Source organism: Silurus meridionalis, chromosome 1, assembly GCF_014805685.1.
Source record: "Silurus meridionalis isolate SWU-2019-XX chromosome 1, ASM1480568v1, whole genome shotgun sequence".
Taxonomy (NCBI): Eukaryota; Metazoa; Chordata; class Actinopteri; order Siluriformes; family Siluridae; genus Silurus; species Silurus meridionalis.
In genome coordinates this window covers 460,001-470,000 of record NC_060884.1, presented here as the reverse complement: position 1 = coordinate 470,000, position 10,000 = coordinate 460,001, and the positions used below count along the sequence as shown (strand labels likewise).

At 42.9% G+C, this 10,000-nt stretch overlaps 1 protein-coding gene across 1 annotated transcript in view; it reads right to left on the bottom strand.

The window, feature by feature from the left end:
* The window catches only part of ntn1a (netrin 1a), a 63,180-nt gene that overhangs the window by 19,018 nt on the left and 34,162 nt on the right, over positions 1-10,000 (bottom strand).

The window sequence follows — 10,000 nt, the reverse complement described above, 5'->3', positions numbered from 1 at the left end:
TCACCACCACTCACACACACACACACACACACACTCACTCACTCACTCACTCACTCACTCACTCACTCACACACACACTCACACACACACACACTCATTCACTCACCCACTCACTCCTCACTCACACACACACACACACACACACACACACACACACACACACACACACACACACACACACTCACTCATTCACTCACCCACTCACTCACACACACACACACACACACACACACACACACACACACACTCATACACACTCACTCACTCACTCACCACACACACACACCCATGCACTCACACACACTCTCTCTCTCTCTCTCTCACACACACACACACACACACACACACACACACACACACACACTCACTCACTCACTCACACACAGTCACTCACACACTCACACTCACTCACTCACTCACTCACTCCTCACTCACTCACCCACCCACTCACTCACTCACTCACCTACTCACACACACACACACACAGACACACACACTCACTCATTCACACACAGTCACTCATACACACTCACTCACTCACCTACACACACACTCACGCACTCACACACACACTCTCTCTCTCTCACACACACACACACACACACACACACACACACACACACACACACACACATCCATTCACACAAATAATTACTCACTCACTCACTCACACACACTCTCTCTCACACACACACACACACGCACTCACACACACTCTCTCTCACACACACACACACACACACACACACACACACACACACACACACACACACAAACACATCCATTCACACAAACACTCCCTTACTCACTCACTGTGTGTGTGAATGATCAGCTCAAAACCGTATCAGACCCTGATGTTCTTCACACCGTCATTAATGATCCATAAACATCACATTGAAACTCCGCTACAACCTTCTGCCTGTTTTATTACATTTGGTTGAAACATTTCAGTGGAAAAAACCTGAAAATGTGAATCAATAATAAACTCGTAGTTTTCACCGGAGTGAAATCGGCACCTGCTCAGTAACGGAGGTGGAGGTGTGGAGGAAGTGCACATGAGCTGCAGGTGTTCCACTTGAATATGTTTCAGCACTTTCTAAACAATAAACAGCCTGGAGGAAGAGCTGAAGTGGCTTTTCACTTAGTCATGAAGTGCTGGTGCTGAGCTACACACACACACACACACACACACACACACACACACAACCAAACTTTCACTGTCTGAAGTGATCCTGCATGGAGATTGATGGAGTAGAGAAGAACGTGGTGTGAGCAGCTGATCACGGGGAAACTGAGGTTTGTGTTTGAGACGTTTAACGATGTGATTCCTGTGCAGTTCCTCCTGGTGAAGTCTCGTGTAGATGTGTAGATATCTTCCTCAGATGTTACTTTAATAAAGCAGAATGTTCCTCGTGTGTCCCTGACCGGGTGGAGAAGTTTGACATCATGGGGTTTGGAGATGCGAGCTCCAGCAGAGTAAAGGTCAGGAAGCAGGGTTCGTTCTCTCTCTGGGTGGAGATGAAGATGGAGATGGAGATGGAGCTACGTGCATGCGTCTGGTTTTAGTTGTGTTTTTGTAACAGGAATGACTTTGCAGGGAGAGAATGGTTCTCTTGGTTGGTTGGACTCACAGCTGTTATCGTGATGTTTCTGGAGATCCTGATGTGAACTCGGAGCACATTGTGATGAGGTGATGTAGAAGGACATCGGGACGGTTTTAATATGAACGACGGTGCGAGATCATCGGGTAACGATTTAATCGCGTGACTCACGCGGCGGCTTCAAAGAGGATTACGTTCACGTGAGCGAGACGAGCGTCAGGGGCTACAGGGGGTCAACACGTCTCTGTGTTTGCCTGTTTATCGCCATGGCAACCATGAGAAAGACAATTAATATAACCAGCTAAAGGTGCGGCCCGCGCTCAGGGGGATTCCGATCACAACATGATGTCATTCTCGTCAACCATGTGCTCCAGCGTTCACTCCGGATCTACACGTGAGGAGTTTTTCATAAAGACAAACCTTAGAGAAAAAATACTTCCCATAAAATCATATCAGTCATCCAGAATATAAATATCACACACATGGACAGAGCAGGAGTGTGTGTGTGTGTGTGTGTGTGTGTGTGTGTGTGTGTGTGTGTGTGTGTGTGTGTGTGTGTGTGAGGAATTTCTCCTTGTCCTGGCTCTGTGAAGAGTGAAGTGGAATCCACCTTCGTACACTTAGGATATGCCCCCATCACACACACACACACACACACACACACACACACACACACACACACACACACACACGTACTCAACCTTTTATTATCAAAAATACATTTCTTAAAGATCTGCACTGCTATTAAATCCCATGAGTGGTTGAGTTTATAAGTAAACACGCCTCAGAACAACATATTAAAACGTGAAACACAATTAATTACTATTATATATGAGGTGGTACCAAAAAGATTGAGACTAGTTTTGTAATATGCCAACAGAGGGCAGCACGAGGCTGCACGCACAGTCACAGGGGGCACGACCTTCATAAGTCAGTGATGACTGGTCTTCACTTCGTGAGGTGTTTTGAACGACACACACACTTTAAGACTGGAAGAACATCACTGGAAGACGACGAGAGTTTAGGAAGAACTTTGACAAGCTCGACCCCCAAAAATTTCAAAACCGTTCAGCAACTCGTGCATGATGATCGTCGAGAACGATCCACATTATTGGGACACTAGCCAATCATGGATGAGGAACATGATCTGATATAATGCCTGAATGAATCTTCTGTAGTAACCATGGTGGTGAACACACACAGTGAGCATGGACGGTCTCATTGTATAAATAATGATCTGAACACAACAATGTAAGTATTACAGTAGAACACGTCGCTGCAGGAGACTATCGAGCTCTCGAGGCTCCTGCTAAACCATGACCCCTCCAACAAAAATAAATACTTTGAGTTTCTCCTTATAGTGGTACGAGTCTCACTAACAGAACATCACAGCTCCAACACTGAGCTAAATCATGGCCATCATCATGCAAACACCACGCCTCATTTCCCCGGCACAATCGGTTTTAAAGGAGCTCGTTAGGTCCAGCACGAGGCAGGAGCACCGACACGCAAACCATTCCACTGGAATGAGGGAACGCTGGAGAGAAACGAGTGTTTACAACGAGGTTTATGAGGGACGAAGCCATTCATCATCGCTGCCATCCAAGAGCCATTTCGCGAGATGTGTAGGCGAGTCATCGAGCGGAATGTGTTCTCCTTCGCCGCCTCGCCGTCGTGACTGATTACAGAACTCATACACCAGGAGATTCTCGCCAGCTGAAGTGGAACTTCTGGCACCAGCTTTCACACCCAATATTTATATTGATGATGTACGGTGTAGAACACGAACACTGGCTTTAACACCGAGGTAATGACACAAGCTTCAGCAGGAGATTCTGTCAGCCAGCACCATGACCTTCAGAATCATTATAATAATATTTCTACAGCACCTTCATATGCATGGTGCATCAGTAAGTAGTTTCAATAACGTAGGATTCATAATTAATCAGAATGGCTTCGCACATCGCAATCACAAACTCTTTATCTTCTTCCATCAGGTTCAGAGCCAGTTTTATTCCCATCTACCATCACCATCAGCATCACCATCATCATTCTACTGCAGTAATCACCATGTGGTTTTGCTCCACTCTGTACATTCTGTATCATGTTTGTATATATTGGTGTATTTATTGTATATCGTAGATGATCTTCATGTTTATATATTATTTGTACACTGTGTATCTATAAAGGATAAAAGATTGTAATAAGAATGTGATTAAACACTGTATTTACAATTCATGTAAATATCAAATATATGGGATGTAAATATCAGAAGACACATTCTGAAACTACACTACAGTTCAGAAAGTTCGAGTTCAGTGGTTAAAGTTTACTAAAGTTAAGGTTCAGAGTTCAAGTCCCAGTATCTCCAAGCTGTTATTCATGGGGCCCTTGAGTGAGATGTTTAACCTTCTGTACTCCAGGGGGCGATGTATCGAGTCTGACCCTGCACTCTGCTTCCAAACATCACTGGAATATGTAAAGAAAGAGTTTCACTGTGCTGTATTACACACGGGACAAGTAAAAGCCCCTTTACCAACTCCTTATAATAAAGGAACATTTGCCCCATCAGCCTGCTCACTACACCTGCTCCTGCTCACTACACCTGCTCCTGCTCACTACACCTACTCCTGCTCACTACACCTGCTCCTGCTCACTACACCTACTCCTGCTCACTACGCCTGCTCCGGCTCACTACACCTACTCCTGCTCACTACACCTGCTCCTGCTCACTACACCTACTCCTGCTCACTACGCCTGCTCCTGCTCACTACACCTGCTCCTGCTCACTACTCCTGCTCACTCCTGCTCACCTGCTCCTGCTCCTGCTCACTCACGCCTGCTCCTGCTCACTACACCTACTCCTGCTCACCACCTGCTCCTGCTCACTACACCTACTCCTGCTCACCACCTGCTCCTGCTCACTCCTGCTCACTCCTGCTCACTATACCTGCTCCTGCTCACCACCTGCTCCTGCTCACTACACCTGCTCCTGCTCACCTGCTCCTGCTCCTGCTCACTACACCTCACTCCTGCTCACTGCACCTGCTCCTGCTCACTCCTGCTCACTGCACCTGCTCCTGCTCACCTGCTCCTGCTCCTGCTCTTGCTCCTGCTCACTGCACCTGCTCCTGCTCACTACTCCTGCTCACACCTACTCCTGCTCACTGCCTGCTCCTGCTCACTACCTGCTCCTGCTCACTATACCTGCTCCTGCTCACTACCTGCTCCTGCTCACTGCACCTACTCCTGCTCACCACCTGCTCCTGCTCCTGCTCACTACACCCACCCTGCTCACTACACCTGCTCCTGCTCACTCCTGCTCACTATACCTGCTCCTGCTCACTCCTGCTCACTCACGCCTGCCCTGCTCACTCACGCCTGCCCTGCTCACTACACACTCCTGCTCACTGCACCTGCTCACCACACCCACCCTGCTCACTACACCTGCTCCTGCTCACTACACCTGCACCTGCTCCTGCTCACTACTCCTGCTCACTGCACCTGCTCACTACACCTGCACCTGCACCTGCACCTGCTCACCACACCACTCCTGCTCACTGCACCTGCTCCTGCTCACTACACCACTCCTGCTCACTCACACCTGCACCTGCTCCTGCTCACACACCTACTCCTGCTCACTCCTGCTCACTCCTGCTCACTCCTGCTCACTACACACTCCTGCTCACTCCTGCTCACTCCTGCTCACTGCTCACTACACCCACTCCTGCTTACTACACCTACTCCTGCTCACCACGCCTGCTCCTGCTCACTCCTGCTCACCTGCTCCTGCTCACTGCACCTACTCCTGCTCACTCCTGCTCACTACACCTGCTCCTGCTCACTACACCTGCTCCTGCTCCTGTCTCACCTCTAGCACATGTGCGTTCATCGAGGCAGGCTGTAGAAGTGCTCTTTGATAGTTAGCGTGTTCTCTCAAGCTTTAAATCCTCGTTCATGTTTGGTTAAGCAGTAAAATGTGTTGGTGAAGGCGTGTGGAGGCGGAGGAGAAGTTCAGGATGTAGACGAGCTCTGTGGGGATCTGCTGTGAGGTGCTGAGGGTATAAATCACGCTGAGATGTGTTTATGCTGCCTGTTTAAGCGGAGCGAGGAGGATTAGCTTAAACACAACACCACCACAGGGGTTTTTTTCCCCTTGCATGTGAAATGTGCAGTTACGTTCTCGATGTCGCTGCCCAAAAAAAGAATGGCATGCAGCGGTGTGAATCATGATGATGGAGGAGAGGGAGGAGGAACGTCAGGGTTCAGCGCAAAGGAACCTCAAATAATGACATTTACACTCTGACACTGAACAGTTTCTCACTCAGGAACTCTCTGTTTCTGTCTAATCCACAATGAGCAGAGGAGAAACCCCCCACCCCCACCCCCGCCAACAGACCAAGAAAGAGATAGACTATAGAAAGAAAGAGAGAAGGATAGATAGATAGATAGATAGATAGATAGATAGATAGATAGATAGATAGATAGATAGATAGATAGATGATAGAAAAGAGAAAGAGAAACAAACAGACAGGTGTGATATAAATAAAGGAGTAAATGGAGATAAACGAGTAAAACAGACGGAGCAAAAAGAGAAGAAAAGCAGAAGTACTGATCGCTGCTGTCAACAAAACAGCATATACACACACACTCACACACACACACACACAACCACACACACACACACACCACACACACACACACACACACACACACACACACACACACACACACACACACACACACACACACATGCATATACACACACACACACACACACACACACACACACACACACACACACACACACACACGCACACACCCACACACACACACACACACCTATACTGGTTTTATGTATTAGGTGGACTTTGCCTGGTAAACAAGTTGTACCATGGTTTAAAGGTACCCACCCTTCCCTTGTGCTACAGTGATGCTACAAATGTCAAAAATCTAATCAGCTCTGAGGAAAACAAATTTCACTTCAGAATTACTTTACACAAATTTAAACAATTTATATAAAGACCTGACATTATGGTTGTATATGAGGACCTGCTCGAATGTCCCGCCTTCTGACAAAAATAGTGTTTGTAAGGACATACGGGCTTTATCAGGACATTGGTTTTAACAATACACAAACAAGACATCACACAGTATTGAAGGGACAGGCATGTTTTATTGGCCCTCTGACACACACAAACACAGACTTGACAGCATGGTGCACTATCAAGACATCAGTGACTTAAAAGAACAAGTCCTTTCCTTGTAGTTTTCGGGACTTCTTTTAGAGTTTTTAGTCTCTGCAAAATATTCATAAACAAACGAACCAAAAAACCCATTATAAATGAAATCTGATAACCAAGATGTTTAGATATTTGAATGTTTAGTGCATAGTGAAATCTCCAAAATGCTCAGTGTTATATAAAGCTTGCAGAGAGCTAGATATACAAATGAATTACATAAAGACACTTAAACCAATTTAAAATGAGGAAAATTGTAAAGCTAATTACACTCCTAATAAATCCCACCCACGATCAGCTGCCATAATAAAGAGCTAGTGTTATTCAATCACTAGTCATAACGTTATAAGATCATAACGTTATGCCTGGTGTGTACATTTCTTGATGGGAACTCCAAAGCTTTTTCTACGTCGCTCTGGGAATGGGAGTTTGCTATTGCCATAAATGTAGATGGGACATCGAAAGAACTCAATTGTATCAATGAGTGTATGCAAACATAACCACAGACAGTAAGTGAAAGAGGTATGATGGCAGAGGTTTGTTTAGGATTATAAATAGCAAATAAATGTGAATAATGTTACCTTTTGTAATATAAATTCTTATTGCTAATTAATATATTGAAAAAAGTGTCCTGAAAAATCCTGAAAAATCATAACCTAAAAAAATGCAACGCAAACCATTTTCCTCTTCTGGTGTCCGATTGCTTCACATCCCTGTAAAAAAGAAATCATCATTGAGTACATTAGCAGTGTGGACTGACATATTATGGCGCATATTAAACATGGTTAGAACAAGTTAGAAAACCTACTGATCTGTGCTGGTGTCTTCAGGGAAGCATCCAAATTCGCAGCATCAGCCCCACTCTCAGAGTCACTTCCATCACTAGCATCAATGTTGAGTTTATCTTAAAAGCAGATGCAAAAATTAATACTACTGTATGTTTCGTTTGTAACTAAAAGCTCATCGATTTGAATAATCATAACATTAAAGATTTTCACCAATTTATCTTGATGCCTTAATACTAGCCTAATTCTACACAGGACATATCAAGGACTCATAATTTTACAATTTAAATGCATACCTTTAATTTCAAAGCTGAGGTGATAAAATAGCAAGGTTTTTGTATATTCTACTGAACAGTAATATGATATACAAATTATCAATATAAACCTTTGTCATATTTTCTTTTGTTCAAGAACTGTTTTTGTTATTGTAAGATACTGTTCAGTACATATTTAAAAACATAACCAAAACAAATACTCAGTTTATAATTATTTAACAGAATTTCTTATGACAAAAATAATGTCTATCAGGCAACCTTACTTTTTTTGTCTTTTCACAAAGTTCTTTTGAATCCTGTTTCTTAGGCTTAGATTGGCCCTTTACAATGGTAATCTAAAATAGACAAAACTAAATGCTTTTATATGGACCTGTCCAGGGATATTTTAATGGCTATTACCTCCCTTTAGGCTGGACACAAACCAATTAGATTCTCAAAGCATTTTTGATTTTAAACATACATTTAGCTTCACTAACGTTTCAAATTTACGCTCGCATTCCACTGACTATCTGATGTACAGACAGCAGTAAAATATTGGAGTTATTCCAAAAATCAGACAATGTAAGCCTGGCTGTAGCATCTTCTTAACCAGGTTAACACATTTGGACTATCATTTGGACATAATTAACAATATATAAATATTTTTTTACTTTTCATAATCTTTTGGCTCTCTATTAATTTGCACCCATATAATTGACACCCAGCAATATAATAATACGCATGATGCATTAACTATAATCTATTTGGGTCACTTTTGTTCTCATGATATACAATCACCCAGGTCACATCTGCTATGTGGTGCTTCTGTAACAAACCCTTACCTCTGAGGGATAAGGAAGTACAATAGTCAGTAAGTCTACATCTATAAGATGCAAATTTGAAAGAAATTAATTTAATAAAGTTTATGGTGCTCATACAATAACTTTATAGTGAAGTCCTCGAGACCAGGTTTCTGTCAGACACTATACACACAGCTGATGATGTACATTGACTATCACATTACTACAAGGTACAACAAATCTGCTATGTGGCGCTTCTGTAACAAACCCTTACCTCTGAGGGATAAGGAAGTACAATAGTCAGTAAGTCTACATCTATAAGATGCAAATTTAAGAGAAATTAATTTAATAAAGTTAATGGTGCTCATAAAATAACTTTATAAAGTGAAGTCCCTCGAGACCAGGTTTCTGTCAGACACTATACACACAGCTGCTTATGTACATTGACAACGTCCCCATATACCCAGTGTACTGCTAAACCATGTCTGTTCCATATACACTCAGATAAACACTAAACATGTACATCACTAAAGCCCTGATATACCATGTATTTGTCAAACACACGGACACACTAATACTCCTTTGGTAGAGGACTCTTACATGATGGTCTATGCATGTCCTTATTAGACACAGTGTTCTCATAAAACAGGTCTCAGCCATACACACTACATACACACAGACTAACTCAATCCTAACCCCAGCACCTAAAACTGCACACAAAATCTCAGTCATTTTGATCTCAAGACATGGTTCACAGATAGTGTTCACCCATCCAGTCAATCTCTCCCAGTGACTAAGAGAGACAATACGTACTGATAAAAACATACTAAAACAATGCAAAGTACCTGCAACATTTTGGGAATAAATAATCAGAATATGATTTTTATAAATTACCTTTTCTCACTCTTCTCCTGGATCAGCAGCCTCCAACTCATCTACTGCAGTAACCTCTAATGTTTTCAGCTACATTCTAAAAACAGAAACAAGAGATCTTTCTCACATTTGTTATAAACATTAAGTAGCCCTAGAATGTATTTGATACTTAAGTCACATTTTAATGCAATTAATTTTACTGCATTAGCAACCATATCAAACCAAGACATTAATTTCAAAAGATACATAAAACTAAGTTTTACACAAAACATTTAATTTAAAACAGATTGGTATGTTTAGAAATATTTAAAAAAAAAGCATTTGGATCACCAGCAATTGTATTATTAACAATCGCAAACAAGGTCTTAGTATTTAGTCCGACATACTAGGTTTTGCAGAACTGCTAGTTCTACAAATGACTATGCATAAAACTGTTTCTGTGAAAAT